The following is a 22,819-nucleotide window of genomic DNA, read 5'->3' on the forward strand; positions in this document are numbered from 1 at the left end:
TGAGATGTAAATTTTATTTCTGTGACTTGTTCTTTTCACTGTGTTCACCTTTCATTGGGGCTTCCCAGGTGGTGCTAGTGGTAAAGAACCCACTTGTCAGTGCAGGAGACAAGAGATGCGGGTTCTATCCCTGGGTTGGGAAGATCCTCCAGAGAAGGGCCTGGCAACCCACTCCAGTATTCTTGCCTGGAGAATCCCCATGGACAGAGGAGCCCGGCGGGATACAGTCCATGGGGTCACAAAGAGTCAGACGTGACTGAAGTGACTGAGAAGACATGCAAAGGAAGTTTAAACAATTAGTTGCCAAGATAATAAGAATGTTTGGATACACAATGTCAATTCAAGTCTCTCTCCTTTATGACTTTCAAAAGCATAGCCTCATGACAGCTATTAAAAATTTTCTAGTTCAAGATCTCCTGGGTTTTCTAACTAAACTGATCTTAAATTGTCCTCATTCTCTTTATGTCAAGGGTCCACAAAACTACCTGTAGGTTTGATGATTCACTAGGAAGGTTCACGAGATCTGATGTGTAGTCTCAGCTATGATTTATTACAGCAGAAAGCCACAAAGCAAAACGAGCAACATGTGTGAAATGTCATCTAGTAGGAAAGTTCATTAGAGACTTAGGGTCCAAGGTTTTTTTTTTTATTGGAGGCTGGTCAGTTGGATACCCTTTGCCTTGAGAGTTCCAGACTCAAAGGAGGAAAGCCAGAGTTTAGCACCACCCACAGTCCACAAACCCTTGAGGCACAGACAGCCACCCCTATCAGTTAGGGAATGGGGAGAACCTTCCTAAAATGTAGGAACCCAAATGCCAGCATAGACCAACCTTGCAAGCAGGCCCGAAAAATAGCAGTCTCAGGCCTGCTGTACTAACCTGTCTTTGCACGTTAACACCACAACCTACTGTCACTGGGGCTCCTCACTTTGACCTCTTTGTAACCATTAATACTCTAAACACACCCGCTTTCTGGAACCCCTCCAGTGAGTCTCGTACTATACTATACCATGGAACTATTTCTTTCGTTTTGCTCCAGGAAAAGTGGTTAAAGCGCACTCCCACTGAAGTGGATAGGTAACCCCAAGCTATGACTCTACTTTTTCCCCCAAACTAATCTGAAATCAAATACAGCCAAACATCCCCCAAACTGAAGTTCCTCAGAAAACCCAGCCAGTCAGCAGCTATGAGAAATTCACAACTTCCCAGTGCCATGCCTTCCTCCTTACTCCTGTTAAATTATCCCTTGATTAAAGTGGCTTTTGCCCCAACTCACTTTTGGCTTCTTTAGGAGGTACATGACACACTCCTAACTCTCAGGTTTTTCCCTCGGTCAGAGGAAGGGAAGGAGAAGTTTTACCACATTAGTTCTGTCAGCCCTATTTCCCAATATTTCATATTTACCTGCTTTCCATTCTCAAAGCTATTGTGCAACTGTGGCCTCAAACTCTCCTGCTTCACATACTTCTGTGATCTCCTAATTGGCCCTCTCCCCCTATTGCTTCAAACCTACTAACACCTAACATAAAAATATCTTCCACTGTGTCTGTGAGTGTTAAATCATTCTTAATCTTTCAGTGTTGCCTATTGACCACTGAATAAAAGCCATGCTTCTTGGCTCACAGATATGGAGAATAAACTAGCAGTTACCAGTGGGGAGTCGGGGGGGATGATATACGGGTAGGAGGTAAGAGGTACAAACTATTAGGTATAAATAAGCTATAACATTCTTGCCTGGAGAATCCCAGGGAGGGGGGAGCCTGGTGGGCTACCGTCTCTGGGGTTGCACAGTCGGACATGACTGAAGTGACTTAGTAGCAGCAGCAGCAAGCTATAACAATATATTCTACAAAATGAGGAATATAGCAAATATTTTCTAATAATTATAATTTTAGTATGACCTTTAAAAATTGTGAATCACTATATTGTACACTGTATACTATGTTATACACTGTAACTTACACAATATTCAGTTCAGTTCAGTCACTCAGTTGTGTCCGACTCTTTGCAACCCCATGAACCACAGCACACCAGGCCTCCCTGTCCATCGCCAATTCCCGGAGTTTACCCAAACTCACGTCTATTGAGTTGGTGATACCATCTAAGCATCTCATCCTCTGTCGTCCCCTTCTCCTCCTGCCTTCAATCTTTCCCAGCACCAAGGTCTTTTCAAATGAGTCAGCTCTTCGCATCAGGTGGCCAAAATATTGGAGCTTCAGCTTCAACATTAGTCCTTCCAATGAACACCCAGGACTGATCTTTAGGATGGACTGGTTGGATCTCCTTGCAGTCCAAGGGACTCTCAAGACTCTTCTCCAACACCACAGTTCAAAAGCATCAATTCTTTGGTCCTCAGCTTTCTTTATGGTCCAACTCTCACATCCATACATGACCACTGGAAAAACCATAGCCTTGACTAGACAGACCTTTGTTGACAAAGTAATGTCTCTGCTTTTTAATGTGCTGTCTAGGTTGGTCATTACTTTCCTATAATACTTCAAGTAAATACTTCATTTTTTTTCAGTCATGCTTCAGTTAAATACTTCAATTAGAGAAAAACTCATGCTCCATAGTCTGGCATTAAGATCTTCCATGAGGTGGCCACAGTCCCCCTTTCCAGTGCTGGTTTTCTCTACTGCTGTTCACATAATCTCTTCTGAGATTAACAAAGAAATCGTTTAATAAGGCTTCTCAAGATAAATTAGTCAAAATATGTCAAAGGGCCAGCTTTTCTTTTTTTTTTTCATGTACCTTTTCTCCAGTGAAAAATTTCTCTCCTGACTGTACCAAGTGAGAATAGAATCTGGGGCCTTGTTTGTAGTTCATTATCAGCTATACCCAGATTCTTCACCTTGCCAGCACATTGGAATCACCTGGGGTGTGTTAAAAAATAAAATTATTGATGCCTAGGCCCTGCCTCTTGAGTTTCTGATTCAGTTGGTCTAGAATGTGATCTGGTCACTGAGTGTTTAAAAGCTCCCCAGGGGTTTTAATGCAAAACCAGGATTAAGAAACACTGACACAGCAATCTGCCTTTGCCTGTATTTTGTCCAAAAGACTGTGCGACATTTACAAATTACAGTCCATGCTTCTTTTTATTTCTCTGTTCTTCATCTATAATTCCTAGTCTTCCCTCAACCTCCATTTCTCATCATTGAAGACTAACTCAAATATCATTTTCTTGAAAAAGCCTTTCCTGGTCTCCAGATGAGAGTATTCTCACTGTTCTCTGGATGAAGAAAAATTTCACTCACACTGCTTGCTATGCCACTCACCACTCTTGGCCTCCCATGCTGTTCATGTATTTGTGCTGCTCTTCTTTCCTCCAGTGCCTTGCCAAGCACCCTTCCCAGAGCTGACTTGTAATGAAATTCTGTGTTTTCATGGTACAAGAGAATTTGAAGAATCAAAATATGACTTTTTATTTCTACAAGTGTTGTGTAATACTTTTAACAAGAAATTCTCCCAGCCTGTTAAGAAGAAATAATCCCCTAATACTTACCAGGTCACAATTTGCTCTCAAGGCAAATACTCACCCCTAATCATCTTAAGATCTGAATCAACTATATGAGTATATTTGCTTTACTTCTCACTGACAACCTGTCATTATTTCAGATTTGCACGACCAAATCCAATTGTCTATGCGATTCCATAACAAAAGAAATCAAAATAGTTCCCTTTGCCACATGGACTCCTGCTGTACATTAGGCTGGGTTTGCTTCCAAATTTTAGGACAGAAAAAAGGAAATAAGGATTAACATGCATCATTGGTTGGCAATAGCTTGGCTTTCTGTTCCCAATTGCTTCAGGGCTGACAGCTCACCTGCATTTTGAAATAGACACCTACTAATTCAACTTACCACCCTTTAATCTGACCCTTCTACACACAGCATTTGAATTACCCCACAATTAATACACTCCTGGTGTTACCCACTAGGAAGGGTAGAATAGGAGGAGGCTGAGGGGGGAAGCCAGTCTGATACTAATTCATAGTCCAGACACCCATCTTCTGTTGCTGGGTGAGAGTCCTTATTCCTGATTCATTGTGTCTAATAACAGGCTTCAAAACACTCTCTGCATCACCCCCAACACACACACTCTCACATGAGATGTCATCTCCTTGAACATATCATCTGGTCTCGTTTTCCCATGTAGAAAACCCTATAACTCCTCCACATCACTGCCTGAATCCGGTCTCTAAGTGGGAGAAGGAGGTGGCAGGGACTAGCAACCTGAGAAAGGGGCAGAGAGAGCAAAGGTTTCTAAAGGAGTTGAGAGATGGAGCAAACAGAGCGGAAATAAATAAACACAGACTTTGTTCCTTGCCCTTTGAATGCTCTCCATGACACTTGGGTTAATTTTCAATTCTCCCAGACTATTCCAGCTTCATGGTATTCCTCTCTAAGGAGTACTTCTGTGCCAAAGGGAACCTCTTTCAAGTGCAAATTAAGCTCCAGGTCATTCAGCATACTTGCAGTGGTACCTTCCACCTCCCTTCTTACTTCCCTAGAAGTAGACCTTAGGCTGGGGGTGCATCTGCTGCCCTTCATAAGCAGTCCCATCAGTGAGTGTTTGCCCAATGGAGAGAGAGGGAATTGGACTCTAGCCATCTAGGTCAGCCGCCCACTGGGACAGTAGCTGTCCCTCACTATTGCATTCATAGGGACAGAGAGAGAGTTCTTCTGTCTTGGCAGCACTATTTTTCCGTCCGTTCTCCTCTCTTTAAGGAGCTATTTTGGAACACTACAGTGTGTCTTCTGCTCCTTTCATTTGCCCTGACACAAATTGTCCTGATGCTGGTTTTGAACTGCTGGAAATTAAAATGCCAACTTTTGTCCCAATGCTGTATTAACATGATTGACCACTGACTTTGTCCTAAGAACTGTACATCTTGTATTAATGACCACTCACAGTGAGTCTGAGGTATCGGTACTCTTATCCCCAGATTACAGATGAGGACACTGAGAAACAATGTCTTATCCAATTCAGGCACAAGTTCTCCCCATTTTTGACTGTGCCATGCCCTTTCTCGCTTGGTACTGACCATGTTCAAGGCTTGAGGTGATGTGTCTGATGTATCATTTAGGTTGAGAAAATAAGGAGGCAGGAGATTTATCCAGAGGAGCCAACCCTCTTTGCAACAAAACTGGCAAGATGAGACTAGGCTGTCTTCATGCCTCTCTACAAATTAAAGAGACAATGCCCTTCTAAACCACAGCTTCTCTCCCAGAGTGATTAGGGGGCACCCAAGACTCTGGTGGTTTGTGATTTAATAGTAATGGCAGCGAGAACTTTGATCTATAGAGTGAGGATTCATTGCTACCATAGAGGCCACAAATGTGTCTGGAGCTTGCCTCTTTATTAAATCCAGACTGCACACATACACACACACACACGTTACACTTTAATTTTTTTACTTAGTTTCCATTTACATGTCATATTTTGAATTTTATAGAGCTTTTCCATTAGAAAAATCTCTTCACATTTCTGAATTATCATTTTCCTGATTCTTAGTCCCATTTTTATCAATGAAGCTACAAACTCTGCCCTAAGATTCAATTCCTAAATTTCTTCCAATATTTCATTGTACCTCTGCCCTTCGAACACAAGGATAACGTAAATGTTCATGTGAGAGTGCCCCCCCCCAACACTTGATACCAGTAAATATGACCTTATTTAGGAAGTGGATGTTTGCAGAGGTAATTAAGATGTGAGATAAAATAAGGTCATAGTGGAGCAGAGCTGTTACCAAACAAAACTTAGGTCCACTCATCAGTGTGCAGTAAAGCCAGTCTACTGACCCTGGCTTGTGGTAAAGGAAAGCACAGTGTTTATCGGAGGACACCAAGCAAGGAGTCCAAGTAGCTAGTTCTCAAAAGACTACAACTCCCAGATGGCTTTCAGGGAAAGGTTTTTAAAGACAGGGTGAGAGAGGGGGATTGGCATGCATGATCAGTTCACGGACATTCTTCTGATTGGCTTTTAGTGAGGTAATTGGGAGTTAATATCATCAGCTTTCTGGCTTCACTTGCCTGGGGTCTATGTGTTTGTGGGCAGCATACAGTTAGCTTCACCCAACTGCTGGGGGTTTCAGGGTCTGTAAAATAGTTCAAAGGGCTCACAATAATATCTAAAGACCTTGAGGAGAAACTAAAGGTTTTTGACTTTGGGGGCTTGTGGTGGGTAGGGGGGGAGTTGCTGTTGTTTATATATAGTTTTACTGTTGCATGCCTTTTTTAGATTTTTATATTGAAATATAGTTGATTAATAATGTTGTGTTAATTTCAAGTGTACAACAAAGTGATTCAATTATACATGTATGTGTATCTATTCTTTTTCAAGTTCTTTTCCCATTTAATTTAATACATAATATTGAGCAGAGTTACGTGTGCTATACAGTAGGTTCTTGTTGGTTATCTATTTTAAATATAGAAGTATGTATATGTCAGTCTCAAACCCCAATCTATCCCTACCCCCTCAACCTTCACCTGATAACCATAAGTTCATTCTCTAAGTCTGAGAGTCTGTTTCTGTTTTGTAAATATGTTCACATGCATCTTTTGTCTGATTCCACATATAAGTGATAACACATGATATTTCTCTTTCTCTCTCTGACTTGCTTCACTTCATATGATAATCTCTAGGTCCATCCATGTTGCTGCAAATGGCATTATATCATTCTTTTCAATGACTGAGCGGTATTCCACATCTTCTTTATCCATCCCTCTGTCGATGGACATTTAGGTTACTTCCATGTCTTGGTTATTGTAAGGACACTGCAATGAACACTGAGGTGCGTTAACTTTGTTTAATAGCTAAATTGTTATTTTGTCTTGCTTGACTCTTTTCCTTTCTTTTTGTATTTTCTCACTTCTCTGATTAAATTTTTTCTTTGGAACTTGGGGGGAGACCTAGGTGGTTAAAGTTTTGCTACAGACAGGAGGTAGGCAGAGGACATGGGGTGGGGAGTAGTCTGTCCTGGGAAGGCTCTATACAGTCTTGCTCCATTACAGAGTGAGCCCCTACTACAGTATGACTGGTGTCCTCCTAAGAAGAGAAGGGACACAGGGACAGATGCACAGAGAGAAGAACTGGGTAATGATGGAAAACTAGAGTGGTATACCTATAAGCCAAAAAAATACACCCAGAATTGTGGAAACCACTGGAAATTAGGAGAAAGGGAGGTAAAAGCTTCTCTTCTAGAGCTTTCAGAGAAAGCATAGCTCTGTCGACACTTTGACTTCAGACTTGAAGTCTCCAAAACTGAGAGAATAGGGGCTTCCCTGGGGGCTCAGTGGTAAAGAATCTGCCTGTCAATGCAGGAGACATGGGTTCAATCCTTTGGCCAGGAAAATCCCACATGCCAAGTAGCAACTAACCCCGTGCACCTCAACTACTGAGCTCGTGCTCTGGAGCTCACATGCCACAACTGCCGAAACCCGCACACCCTAGAGTCTGTGCACCACACAAGAGGAGCCCCGCCACAACGAGAAGCCTGCACACTGCAGCTAGACAGTAGCCCCCAGCTCGCTGCAGCTAGAGAAAGCCCGCCCATGCACAGCAAGGAAAACCCACCACTGCCAAAAATAAAATAAGCAAATAAAAATGAGGAGAATAAACTTCTGTTTTAAGCCACAGTTTGTGGTACTTTGTTACAGCAGTCCTTGGAAATTAACATAGGTAGAATCTGAATAAAGATGTTATATATCTGGGCCTATAGCAAGAATTGGGTTGCATTAATTTCTGGGTCCAGATTGATACAGCTGTTCTGATTTTATAAAACAGTTTACTGCCAGTTACTGATCTTTCTATCAGTATAATGAATATTCCCAAATTTCTTTCGAGTTCTTCAGTGTGCTAGGAAAGCCTTCACATTAATGTCCTTTTCCCAAAGAACTGAGGCGCCTTTGCAAACCTCCACTCTCCCAGCCCTGTACTGATGCTGGAGCCTCTGCAGCTAGAACAGTTTTCCAGGTATTGTCCTACCTATAGCAGTGCTTCTCAAACTCTGATGATTTTTGAAAAATCCCAGTGCCCAGAGACCAATTCTATTTGAATTTGAATACCCCCAGGCCAATTCTATTTGAATCCCTGGACCTGAGCAGGAGGATCAGACATTTATATATATTTTTTTAATTTCCAGATGATTCCAGTGATCTTTCCAGTCAAAGCCTATGTCCTAAGAATTCCTTTTGGAGTGTTATTCTTCAAAGGATGGAATTAAGTAAATTCCCTGCCCTATTGTAAGCATCTGGAACGGCAGTTAGCATCCAGCTCACAGACTGTTTAGAAAATAAAGTTTTATTGAACACAGTCATATTGATTTACATGATGCATTCTAGCTATGAATGACAGAATTGAGTATTAGGTTAAAGACATATAGCCCACAAAGCCAAAAATATTCATTATCTGTCCCTTTGAGAAGTTTGCAGAAGACTGAAACTTAACTGATTCATCTTTTCCTTCCACAATTAAAATCCAGAAAAGGGCTTTGCACTTAGTAGGGGCTCTTATGAATCAAAGTCAAGTAAACTGAAATTTGAGCTGAATTAAACTGAATTTTCTTCAACATATTATTTGAAAAGAATCCAAGGTGTTATGCCTCCCAGGAGTATCTGTATTTTAATAAGTAACTTGTAAAGCCCCAAAGCCTTTATTTGAAGACAGAAAGGAATACCTAATTGCTGAAATTGCAAGCACTTGTGATTATGAATGTATAACTATATTCTATAAGATTGTGAAATCTTTCCCAGAACCACTCAAATTGTACCAGGAAGGCAGCCACCCAGCTTTTCTGAGCCCAAAATCTACTCAAACATGTTCACTGGAGCCCTTGGTAGTCCTTACTCTAGATTTAAAAAAAACCTCCAAGATTTGTTTTCCTTATACTCCTTTTTATTCGAACAAAATGGGTTCTGTCCATGGGAAAAACTGACCCATTTTCTTAAGGGGTATCACTGCTTCCCATTTTCTATTTCCTGGAAATTTCTTCCCATGGCGCTTTTATTTTTCTCCGTCATGAACAGATATGTCAGCATAAGTATGTTGGCAAATTTCATGATTTAACTTTACTGTAGTCTATGAGTGATGGAAAATTGCTCTGAATTAAATTTCCTCAATGCCAAATCAACCAAGCTGAGGAATTTGTCAACCAACTAGATTAATACTGAGGCTCCTAAGATCCTCCTAACCTGAGAAGTTCTTAAATTTGAATTAGTTGGCATGGATGTTTGTGAAGAACAAGTGTCCCTTTTGTGTCTTAGGTAACTTAAACCTTCCTGGGAGAAGGGCTTTGGGCAGCTAACTCCCAAAAAGAGAGAGAGAATTTCAATTAAGGAGTTAAACAAATCAAGTTGGAATTCTGAGTCTTATCATATTTGCTAGCCTCTTCAGTTCAGTTCAGTCACTCAGTCCTGTCTGTCTGTGACACCGTGGACTGCAGCACACCAGGCATCCCTGTCCATCACCAACTCCCGGAGCTTGCTCAAACTCACGTCCATCAAGTCAGTGATGCCATCCAACTATCTCATCCTCTGTCGTCCCCTTCTCCTCCCACCTTCAATCTTTCCCAGCATCAGGGTCTTTTCCAGTGAGTCAGTTCTTCCCATCAGGTGGCCAAAGTTTTGGAGTTTCAGCTTCAGCATCAGTCCTTCCAATAAATATTCAGGACTTATTTCCTTTAGGATTGACTGGTTGGATCTTCTTGCTGTCCAAGGGACCCTCAAGAGTCTTCTCCAACACCACAGTTCAAAAGCATCAATTCTTCAGTGCTCAGCTTCCTTTATGGTCCAACTCTCACATCCATACATGACTACTGGAAAAACCATAGCTTTGACTAGATGGACCTTTGTCTGTAAAGTAATGTCTCTGCTTTTGAATATGCTGTCTAGGTTGGTCATAGCTTTTCTTCCAAGGAGCAAGTATCTTTTAAGTTCATTAGCTAACATTAAATTTCTGTTATAGGAGGTTACATTCTTACATGGGAGGACTCCAGAGCATTCTAAGCCATATTTTCATGATATGCCCTTTCATAATTGTACTAGATTCATGTATATGTTTAATTTATAAACACAGAATTTTTACACCTACCAAGCAAAATATGAGAACATTTTGTGACTCTAACACAATAGGCAAATCTCCTTATCTTTACATTGTTCTTCCTATAAAGTCATTCCATCCACAGCATGATCTTACCTTTCTCCTGCTCAGAAGGGATGAATGGCCCCCTTTCCCTGTGTAACAAACATACATTCTTCTACTTGCTTTCAAGCAGGAATAACCTGGCTCTTCAGGAACCAGGTCTACTACACCCCACCACCAGTCATTTTCCTTTTGTTCTGAACTCTCTCTCCCAGTTCACCCACATGTCACCCTAACCCCTTTGCTGTCACCTCAAACATGAATGGCTTTATCTTCACTCCCCTCTTTCTTTCATCTTAGATTATGCTCCCTCTTCAAGATTCAGGTTTGGTGCAATATCTTCCCTGTCCGAGACTTCTTCTGGCCTCTGGAATTTTTCTTTTATTTCTGAATTTGATAGCCATTATAGTCTGTGTTACATAATTTAACATTTTACTAAAAACCCATCCTTTATGTTTCATGTTTCATATGGTTGTGGTTACTTAGCCTGACTCTAATCCTTGAGATAAGAAACATCTCTGAAGATTTTTCTACAGGCTGTGTTTCTAGATCATGTATACCATGTTGCATGAGGGATATCACATTTGGTATTAGACACTCCTAATTCAAATTCCCAGCTCTGTGAATTTGGGCAGGGTTCTCAAATTGTCCAAAGTTTGTTTGATTATAAAAGTTGTTATAAGAATTAAACTCAATATTATTTTCAGTTTGATTGAATAAATGGCAAAGTATCTTTGAAATCCAGTGTTTCTTTGTCTATGTGTCTCTCATAATGTGTTTTAGTTTGATGTTCCCCAGAAAACAGAGCCCAAGGCAAAGCCTGGGTGCTGCCCCTTTCTTGGGGAGTATAGTATGAAGCAAAACTGAGGAAAAGCAGAAATGGGCCAGAGCAGGAGGAAAGAGTCAAATAAGAGAGTGCTTTATGGAGCTGTCCACTTCTGTGTATGGAGTGATACTGATTGCTCATCCTTATCTTAGTCTTCAGAGAAGGGTACAAGCTACTCCATCGTAGGGCAATGTATCCAGGGAAAGAAGAGAAGACTATATGCACTGGCTCCTGTTCCACTGGTCAAATATTCTGCCCACAGGGCACTAACTTCCCCATACTGCTAGTCTGTGCTTCCAGTGGATGCAGGGTAGATCCCCAGCATCTCAAGCCTTAGCTTGGGCAATGGGGGAGCCAATGAATTCTGGATATAGACCTTGGAAAAGGCTCTTGCAGACCCATGGAGACAAACCACATTGCAGAAAGTTTCAGAGAAAATTGAGGCCAAGAAGAAGACTGATGAAGTATGAGATAAACAACACTAGCCTATCATTCATTTCTCCCTCTTCATTTGTTTTGGATCTTTTCAAAGATTTTGTACCAATATTATAGTCTTATTATATTGTATATTTCCCTCCATGTGAATAATGATGTGAAAGTGAAAGTCGCTTAGTTGTATCTGACTCTTTGCGACCTCATGGACTATGCAGTCCATGGAATTCTCCAGGCCAGAATACTGGAGTGGGTAGCCTTTCCCTTCTCCAGGGGATCTTCCCGACCCAGGCATCAAACCCAGGTCTCCCACATTGCAGGCAGATTCTTTACCAGCTGAGCCACAAGGGAATCCCAAGTATACTGGAGTGGGTAACATATCCCTTCTTCATGGGATCTTCCCGACCCAGGAATCAAACCAGGGTCTCCTGCATTGCAGGCGGAATGTATATTTTCTTTTTCTGCAAGCAAGATTTTTCAAATTATAAAAGTAATAAATACTTAGAGAAATTAGGAAATAGAGATAAGCAGACAAGAAAATAAAAATGCTTCAAAGTCTCTTCATCATGATATACATTGTAGTTATAGCTGGCTTTCTTTTTTAATTTTTATTGGGGTACAGTTGATTTACAATGTGCTAGTTTCTGCTGTACAGCAAATTGATTAGGTTATACATATACATATATCTACTCTTTTAGATTCTTTTTCCATATAGGTCTTCACAGAGTATTGAGAAGGGTTCCATATACTATACAGTAGGCCCTTATTAGTTATGTATCTTACATATAGTAGTGTTTTTATGTTGCTTAGCTGGCTTTTTGTCAGCTGGATATGTTTTCTTGTTAACAGCCTAGAATCTCATTGTTAATGACTCTATAACATTTAGTTTTATATTTGAACCATTACTTTATCAATCGCTCATTATTGAATATTTGCATTGTTCAAATTTTTGCAGGGATCAGTGGTACCCAAGTAAATATAAATATTCCTAAAAGGTTCATTCCTAGGAAGGAAACTGACGGTTTAAGGATATGTACCCTTTGAAGACTTTGGCTAATTATTATCATCTTCTCTTCCAGAAAAGTTATACCAAACTGAACTCTTCCAACAGTGTTCAATATTAGATATGCATTTGCAGGTTCTACTATATGGCTCTGACCTCAGCTAGAACTCTGCTGAGTATGCTGAGCTTGACCAAGCATGATTCCAGTCAGCCAGGACTCCCATCTTATCATCAAGTGGGGTTTTGAGAGCTCTGCACTAGCATTAGCTCCTCAGAGCCCTGGAGCTACCTTTCTGCTTCCTTTCATCTCTACCTGAGAAACTCATCAGTCTTACTATTTCACTCAGTATCATGAAATGAAATCATGTTGGCTAGAATACTTTTGAAGTCAGCACTAGTTCTAACAAATGACTTTCTTCCAGGTTTTGGGTGGAACATTTGTGTTCTGGTGAGAGTTAATTCCCACATATGCAATCCTGAGTAACCTGTTTGCCAACCTTAAAATCCTACGCCACAGTTTTCTAAGTTGCATAATCCTTTCATCTCTGGGAAATACATTCTCCTGCCTGCCCAGCTATGCCCTTGCAGTACATAAAACAATAATAAGCATTTATTCTGGGCTTTTAATCTTCAAAGTACTTTGAACAATAACTAATTAATTTTCACAACACTCTTATAAGATTAGTAAGTACTCCTCCTCCCCTGAAATAAAAACAGCACAAGCCACTGAAACATGTGACAGCATAAAAATGCCAGGACCTAATAGTCTGGGAAGAGAAGATTGCTGATTACCAACTCAGCTGTGAGAATAGAAGGAAGGTGGGCAGGCTAGTGATCTATCCAGAATCATAGAGGGAATCAACAGCAGAGTAGCAATTAGATCTCACTTTGCCAGTGCCCATTGTTATGCTTAGGCAAACAGCAGCTAGACCACAGTAATTCTGTCAAACTTCTGTATGACAGTTAAGAGTATTTGACAAATTCAAGGTCACCTGCTTACAGCCAAATAATGTAAAGGAACGATACAATGGAAAAGTCATAAATATTCAAATTAATGGTATAAGAAGGAGAAAATGTATCTCAGGAAACAGGCACACTGGGCATTGAATTTAAAGTTTAGACATTAATGAAGAGCTTAAAAATATAAATGCAAATGACATGCGACTGTACAATGAATCAGGAGAGGACTGTCCCATGAATTCTTGCTTGGATGTAAACCTGTACCATCAAATAATGCTGACAATTAAGAACACTAAAATTCTAGAGAGTAGGTAAACATATAGCTTTGAACACTCTTGGGGGAAAAAATGCACCTGTTTTATACAACAGTTGAGTACTGATTACTTTTGATCTTTGTGACTTGAGTAGATAGTAATATAAATAATTCTAAGTTTTAAAATTTTTCATTAGCAGCAAAATCATTAACGTGATTATGCTCCAGACTCTAATGATAAGCGTCATATGCTGTCATATTTCTACCTTATGTGGATGGCACATATAATGAGCACATGGTAAAAGTGTACTAGTCTCTTGAAGAATAATAATACACTGATATATTATGTATTGAAAACATTATTTGCTATATTACTGCCTATTAGTGCTAGGTACTCTACACAGTATCTAATCAATATTTCTAGCTGTCTAATGTGAGTCAATGCATGCTGGATTTGATAAAGAATAAGACTGGGGTCCTGCCCCAGATGAGACTACAGATAATAGAAAAATTACTAATAAATACACTATCATAGACATAATATATGTTATACTAAGGTTTGTACCCCTTCATACAGGCTTATTGAAGTCTGCTGCTGCTGCTGCTAAGTCACTTCAGTCGTGTCTGACTCTGCGACCCCATAGACGGCAGCCCACCAGGCTCCCCCGTCCCTGGAATTCTCCAGGCAAGAACACTGGAGTCCAATATGCTATGGGAAAGTTCCGTTCAGTTCAGTCGCTCAGTCATGTCCAACTCTTTGTGACCCCATGGACTGCACCACGCCAAGCTTCCCTGTCCATCACCAACTTCCAGAGCTTGCTCAAACTCATGTCCGTCGAGTCGGTGATGCCATCCAACCATCTCATCCTCTCTCGACCCTTTCTCCTCCTGCTTTCAATCTTTCCCAGCATCAGGATCTTTTCCAATGAGTCAGTTTTTCTCATCAGTTGGCCAAAGTATTGGAGTTTCAGCTTCAGCATCTGTCCTTTCAATGAATATTCAGGACTGATTTCCTTTAGGATGGACTGGTTGGATCTCCTTGCAGTTCAAAGGACTCAAGAGTCTTCTCCAATACCACCGTTCAAAAGCATCATTTCTTTGGTGCTCAGCATTCTTTATGGTCCAGTCTCACATCCATACATGACTACTGGAAAAACCATAACTTTGACTATACAAAACTTTGTCAGCAAAGTAATGTCTATGCTTTTTAATATGCTACTAGGTTGGTCATAGCTTTTCTTCCAAGGACAGCGTCTTTTAATTTCATGGCTGCAGTCACCACCTGCAGTGATTTTGGAGCCCAAGATAATAAAGTTTGTCGCTGTTTCCACTGTTTTCCTATCTATTTTCCATGAAGTGATGGGACCAGATTCCATGATCTTAGTTTTCTGAATGTTGAGCTTTTAGTCAGCTTTTTCACTCTCCTCTTTCACTTTCATCAAGAGGCTGTTTAGTTCCTCTTCACTTTCCACCAAAAGGGTGGTGTCATCTGCGTACCTGACGTTATTGATATTTCTCCCTGCAATCTTGATTCCAGCTTGTGCTTCATCCAGCCCAGCATTTCACATGATATATTCTGCATATAAGTTAAATAAGCAGGGTGACAATATACAGCCTTAACATATTCCTTTCCCAAATTGGAACCATGTCTATTTCTAACTATTGCTATGCAGAACCTGCTGCTAAGTCACTTCAGCCGTGTCCAAAACTGTGTGACCCCATAGACAGCAGCCCACCAGGCTCCCCTGTCCCTGGGGTTCTCCAGGCAAGAGTACTGGAGTGGATTGCCATTGCCTTCTCCGCTATGCAGAAGAGTGGAGGACAATTACTAATAGCTCCAAAGAGAATGAAGCAGCTGGACCGAAGCAGAAATGACACTCAGTTGTGATTGTGTGTGGTAGTGAAAGTAAAGTCTGATGCTGTAAAGAACAATATCACAAAGGAACCTGGAATGTTACTTCCATGAATCAAGGTAAATTGGGCATGGTCAAGTAAGAGATGGCAAGAGTAAACATCAACATCTTAGGAATCACTGGACTGAAATGGACGGGAATGGGCAAATTTAATTCAGTTGAACATTATATCTACTACTGTGGGCAAGAATCCCTTAGAAGAAATGGAGTAGTCCTGATAGTCAACAAAAGAATCCTAAAGGCAGTACGTGGGTGCAACCTCAAAAACAGAACAGCTCTTCTGGCCTCTTTGGTCTCAGCGGCAGAAGCAAGATGACGAAGGGAACGTCATCGTTTGGAAAGCGTCGGAATAAGACGCACACGCTGTGCCGCCGCTGTGGCTCTAAGGCCTACCACCTTCAGAAGTCGACCTGTGGCAAGTGTGGCTACCCTGCCAAGCGAAAGAGAAAGTATAATTGGAGTGCTAAAGCTAAAAAATGAAATACCACCGGGACTGGTCGAATGAGGCACCTAAAAATTGTATACCACAGATTCAGGCATGGATTCCGTGAAGGAACAACACCTAAACCCAAGCGAGCGGCTGTTGCAGCATCCAGTTCATCTTAAGGATTTCAACGATTAGTCGCACAATAAATGTTCTGGCTTTTAAAATTTAAAAAAAAAAAAAAAAACAGAACAATCTCAGTTCATTTCCAAGGCAAACCATTCAACATCACAGTCCATGGCCCAACCACTGATTTCTCACTGATGCTGAAAAATGTGAAGTTGACCTGTTGTGTGAAGACTTACAACACCTTCTAGAACTAACACCAAAAAAGATGTCTTTTTCATCATTGGGGATTAAAATGCAAAAGTAGGAAGCATGAGATACCCCAAAATAATATCAGGTTTGGCCTTGGAGTACAAAATGAAGCAGGGCAAAGGCTAAAATAGTTTATTTAAGAGAACACACTGGTCATAGCAAACACTCTTTTCCAACAACCCAAGAGACACCTCTATACATAGACATCAATAGATGGTCAATACTGAAATCAGATTGATTATATTTTTGCAGCCAAAGATGGAGATGCTCTATACAGTTAGTAAAAACAATACCTGGAGCTGACTGTGGCCCAGATCCTGGCCACCTTATTGCATAATTCAGCCTTAAATAGAAAAATATATGAAAAACCACTAGGCTGTTCAGGTATGACCTAAACCAAATCCCTTATGATTATACAGTGGAGGTGACAAATAGATTCAAGAGATTAGATCTGGTAGACAGAGTGTCTGAAGACCTATGGACAGAGGTTTATAACATTGTACAGAAGGTGGTGACCAAAACTATCCCCAAGAAAAAGAAATGCAGGAAGGCAAAGTGGTTGTCTAAGGCACTTCACAAATAGCTGAGGAAAGAAGAAAAGCAGGAGACAGAGGAGAGGAGAAAAGGTATGCCATCTGAATGCAGAGCTCCAGAGAATAGCAAGGAGGGATAAGAATGTCTTTGTAAATGAACAGTGGAAAGAAATATAGGAAAACAATAGAATGGGAAAGACTAGAGATCCCCTCAAGAAAACTGGCTATATCAAGGGAACATTTCATGCAAGGATGGGCATGATAAAGGGCAGAAACGGTGACGATCTAACAGAAGCAGAAGAGATTAAGAAGTGGCAAGAATATACGAAAGAACCATACAAAAAAGGTCTTAAACACCCAGATAACTATGATGGTGCGGTCACTCACCTAGAGCCAGATATCCTGGAATGTGAGGTCAAGTGGGCCTTAGCAAGCAGTATTGTGAACAAAGCTAGCGGAGGTGATGAAATTCCAGCAGAGGTACCTCAAATCCTAAAAGATGATGCTGTTAAAGTGTTGCACTCAGTATGTCAGCATGTTTGAAAAGCTTAGCAATAGCCACAGAACTAGAAAAGATCAGGTTTCATTCCAGTCCCTAAGAAGGGCAATGACAAAGAATGTTCAAACTCCCCTGCAACTGCACTCATTTCACATGCGAGCAAGGTTATGCTCAAAATCCTTCAAGCTAGGCTTCAGCAGTACATGAATTGACAGCTTCCAGATGTACAAGCTAGATTTAGAACAGGCAGAAGAACCAGAGATCAAATTGCCAACATTCGTTAGATCATGGGGAAAGCAAGGGTGTTCCAGAAAAACGTCTGCTTCTGCTTCATTGACTATGCTAAAGCCTTTGACTGTGTGGATCACAACAAACTGGAAAATCCTTAAAGAGGTGGGAATAGCAGACCACCTTACCTGTCTCCTGAGAAACCTGTATGCAAGTCAAGAAGCATCATTTACAATCAGACTTGGAACAAATGACTGGTTTCAAATTGGGAAAGGTGTACCACAAGGTTGTATATGGTCACCCTGCTTATTTAACTTATATGCAGAGTACATCATGTGAAGTACTGGGCTGGATGACTCACAAGCTGGAACCAAGATTGCTGGGAGAAATAACAACAACCTCAGATATGCAGATGATACCACTCTAATAGCAGAAAGTGAAGAGAAACCATAGAGCCTCTTGATGAGGGTGAAAGAGGAGAGTGAAAAAGCTGGCTTGAAACTCAACATTAAAAAAACTAAGATCGTGGCATCAGGCCCTATCACTTCATTGCAAATGGGAAAAGTGGAAACAGGCAAATTTTATTTTCTTGGACTCTAAAGTCTCTGTGGATGATGACTGCAGCCATAAAATTAAAACACATTTGCTCCTTGGAAGGAAAGCTATGACAGCATATCAAAAAGCAGAGTCATCACTTTGCTGACAAAGGTCCATATAGTTAGAGCTATGGTTTTCCAGTAGTCATGTACAGATATTAGAATTGATCCATAAAGAACACTTAGTGCTGAAGAATTGATGCTTTCGAATTGTGGTGCTGGAGAAGACTCTTGAGAGTCCCTTGGACTGCAAGGAGATCAAACCAGTCAATCCTAAAGGAAGTCAATGCTGAATACTCATTAGAAGGACTGCTGCTGAGGCTGCAGATCCAGTACTTTGGCCACCCAATGCAAAGAGCCAATTCACTGGAAAAGACCCTGATGCTGGGAAAGACTGAAGGCCAAAGGAGAATAGGACAGCAGAGGATGAGATAGTTAGATAGCATCACCAGCTCAGTGGGCACAAATTTGAGCAAGCTCTGGGAGATAGTGGAGGACAGGCAAGCCTGGCATGCTGCAGTCCATAGGGTCACAAAGAGTCAGATGCAACTTATCAACTGAACAACTACTGTACACAGTATAAACAGCAAAGCCTGACATATAGTATGAAAAAGTATGAGTTTTAGCAAAAAGAGATCTGATTTTAAACTGTAGTACTGCTACATACTAGCAGTGTGTCACTGAGCAGGTTACATATACTCAGCAGTTCCCAATTTCTCATGTGTGTAATGAGGATAACATAGTATTAGTCAGGACGTATGGTTGCAAGTGACCTTTGGTTAACTCCATATTCCTTTCTGACAACTGCCTCATTTCTCTGCTCTTCTGAAAGAATCATTCATACTCTATCTCCAGGTCATGATTTCCCCGCTCTCTTCAGCGCACTGCATGGAAGCTCCTGTCTCTCAGTATTTACTGAAGCTTCTGTTTTTCAAGATCAACTTCAGTTCAGTTCAGTTCAGTCGCTCAGTCGTGTCCGACTCTTTGTGACCCCATGAATCACAGCACACCAGGCCTCCCTGTCCATCACCATCTCCTGGAGTTCACTCAGACTCACGTCCATCGAGTCCGTGATGCCATCCAGCCATCTCATCCTCTGTCGTCCCCTTCTCCTCCTGCCCTCAATCCCTCCCAGCATCAGAGTCTTTTCCAATGAGTCAACTCTTCACATGAGGTGGCCAAAGTACTGGAGTTTCAGCTTTAGCATCATTCCTTCCAAAGAAATCCCAGGGCTGATCTCCTTCAGAATGGACTGGTTGGATCTCCTTGCAGTCCAAGGGACTCTCAAGAGTCTTTTCCAACACCACAGTTCAAAAGCATCAATTCTTCGGCACTCAGCCTTCTTCACAGTCCAACTCTCACACCCATACATGACCACAGGAAAAACCATAGCCTTGACTAGACGGACCTTAGTCGGCAAAGTAATGTCTCTGCTTTTGAATATGCTATCTAGGTTGGTCAGAACTTTTCTTCCAAGGAGTAAGTGTCTTTTAATTTCATGGCAGCAATCACCATCTGCAGTGATTTTGGAGCCCAAAAAAATAGAGACTGACACTGTTTCCACTGTTTCCCCATCTATTTCCCATGAAGTGACAGGACTGGATGCCATGATCTTCGTTTTCTGATGCTGAGCCTTAAGCCAACTTTTTCACTCTCCACTTTTACTTTCATCAAGAGGCTTTTTAGTTCCTCTTCACTTTCTGCCATCAGGGTGGTGGCATCTGCATATCTGAGGCTACTGATATTTCTCCCAGCAATCTTGATTCCAGCTTGTGTTTCTTCCAGTCCAGCCTTTCTCATGATGTACTCTGCATAGAAGTTAAATAAGCATGGTGACAACATACAGCCTTGATGTACTCCTTTTCCTATTTGGAACCAGTCTGTTGTTCCATGTCCAGTTCTAACTGTTGCTTCCTGACCTGCATGCACATTTCTCAAGAGGCAGGTCAGGTGGTCTGGTATTCCTATCTCTTTCAGAATTTTCCACAGTGTATTGTGATTCACACCGTCAAAGGCTTTGGCATAGTCAGTAAAGCAGAAATAGATGTTTTTCTGGAACTCTCTTGCTTTCTCGATGATCCAGCGGATGTTGGCAATTTGATCTCTGGTTCCTCTGCCTTTTCTAAAACCAGCTTGAACATCAGGAAGTTCATGGTTCACATATTGCTGAAGCCTGTCAACCAGTATTCAGTTCTCAGTGTTCACCTTACGGGACTCTCAATAGCTGGTCTCCAGTAGGTGTGGCTGAACACATTCTTTCTTTATTAAATACTTCCTTCTTGACTTCTTTAATATCATAATCATTTGGACTTTCTACGACCTCAATAGAGATTACTTTTGCATCTCTGGAGCCACCTCTTTTTCTGCCTGAATTGTAAATGTTGGATCATCCAAGATCTCCATCTTTGTTCCTCTACTGGGAGATCTCATCATATCCTATGGCTTCAAATAGAATGCATGTTTATATCTACAGGCTGTATGACTTTTCTAAACTCCATACTGGCAAATCCAACAGTCTGCTCAGCATCAGCTCTATTATAGGTAAGAAGAATCTCGCACTTAACACTTCGTATTGAAATTGTGACATCTACCCATTCATCCCATTATCAGTCCTGTCAAACTTTTCCTCCCCAGATCATCTCCATCTCCTTTAGTCTCACAACTTTTCACTCAGTTTATTATGCCAAAATCCTAGGAAGCAGCCTTATTGTTTCCTTGACCTTCTACTCCCGCTCTTCATCTCTCCCACTCTTCATTCATATATCTAATCAATCTATCAGGAGGTCCTACTTGCTCGAAGAATGTATCCTGATGCCACCAATTCCTCTGTCTTTATTGCAACCACCCTAGTTCAAGCTGGCAACATCTCTCACTTGGATTAAAGACTCTTAACTGGTCTCCCTTCTGCTTTTCCTCTTGTCCCACTATAGTTTGTTCTATATAACAAGGTGAATAGTTTTTGGAACATAAAACTAAGTTTATGCTTCTACTACAAAATTATCAATGGTTTTGAATTGCAATTATAATAAAATCCAGAATCCTTAGCAAATTCTAAGAGAGCCTACATGAAATTGATCTTCCCCACCCATCTTGTTCATTGTGACGTTCTTTATGAAGCTTGATATAACAAGTGTATCTGGATTTCAGAGACAATGTACTTATATTTTCCCTACTAGGAAACTCATGCCCCATGTTTTCACATGCCTGGCTCCCTGTCAATCCAGATCTCAACTCAAACGGCAATTCCTTAGAGAGACTTTCTTTGACATTTTGAATAAAGTTGTCTCCACCCTCTTCGACAACCACACATTTAATGTTTACTCTGTTAGCCTTTCTAAATCTCTTCAAAGCACATATTACTGTCTGAAATTTTATTAGACATGTATTTATTATCTGCCTTCCTCATTAAAGGATTCCATAAAGCTAAGACCTTATGTCTTTTCTTCTCCTCTGTACCCGCTCCACACCTTGTAGGGTTTTAGGCTATTCACAGGCATTTATTAAAAAATTTGTACAGTATAAGTAGAAATTCAACCCAAACTGGCTTAAGGTTAAATAGAAAAGATAAACGCAACCTGAAGATTGAGGGCTACATTTAATGTAAAGTCTGGCTGAAACCAAGTGTGCAAGACTGACTTGTTAGTGTTGTTCAGCCCCAGTTCAGTTTTCCTCTATGCTAGCTGCACTCTCTGGTAAATTCAGCAGAACAAACAAGCAATAGCAGGTGGTGTGTGTGTGTGCTGAGTCGCTCCAGTTATGTCTGACTCTTTGCGACTCCATGGACTGTAGCCCACCAGGCACATCTGTCCATAAGCATCTCCAGGCAAGAATATTGGAGGAGGTAGCCATTCCCTTCTTCAGGGCATCTTCCTGACCCAGGGATCAAACCCAGGCCTCCTGCATCTCCTGCATTGCAGGCGGATTCTTTACCGTTGAGACATAGGGGAAGCCCCACAGCAAGTGGTACCTCCTGAACAATGATTCTTTCTGTGCTCAATCTCAGAAGAAGGAAAGTTTCCTGGGAAGAGAGACTAATTTGCCCACTTTCTTATCCCCAAAACCTAGAAGAGTGTCTGAAATATAGTAAATACTAATTAATATTTATTGAATTAATTAATGAATAAATACAAACCTTGTCTCTCTCAGTACCCACTCACATATCAACTCCTAGACAAGACTCTATTGGCCCATTCAAGGAGAAAATATAATGCTGAGAAATCAGCTGCATCACACTCATGCTAGCAGACAGTGTTCGATCAAAATCATGATAGTGAAGCTCCCAGTAGAAAAAGTATGATGAGAAACCAAAAGATTTCTACCACAAATATCTAACTGGTTAAGTTGATTTAAGGATTCAATGACTTGATATTTTTATTGTGAAAAAGCCTGTTCCAACATAGTGGGGAAAAACTATTTCAACAAATACTTTCTCCTGCCACTTGAAACATGCTAACCTATTTGGGATACAGAAATGGCTTGAATAAATTAGTTTCCATCTACTTACAAGACTTAAGACTGCCTATCCTTAAGACTTAAGTGAAAGTGAAGTCTCTCAGTCGTGTCTGACTCTTAGCGACCCCATGGACTGCAGCCCACCAGGCTCCTCCATCCATAGGATTTTCCAGGCAAGAGTAC

At 41.0% G+C, this 22,819-nt stretch overlaps 1 pseudogene; it reads left to right on the forward strand.

The window, feature by feature from the left end:
• Positions 1-15,835: 15,835 nt before the first annotated feature.
• Positions 15,836-16,170, forward strand: LOC138086408 (large ribosomal subunit protein eL37 pseudogene; annotated as a pseudogene).
• Positions 16,171-22,819: the final 6,649 nt, after the last annotated feature.

Source organism: Capricornis sumatraensis, chromosome 9 (assembly GCF_032405125.1).
Source record: "Capricornis sumatraensis isolate serow.1 chromosome 9, serow.2, whole genome shotgun sequence".
Taxonomy (NCBI): domain Eukaryota; kingdom Metazoa; phylum Chordata; class Mammalia; order Artiodactyla; family Bovidae; genus Capricornis; species Capricornis sumatraensis.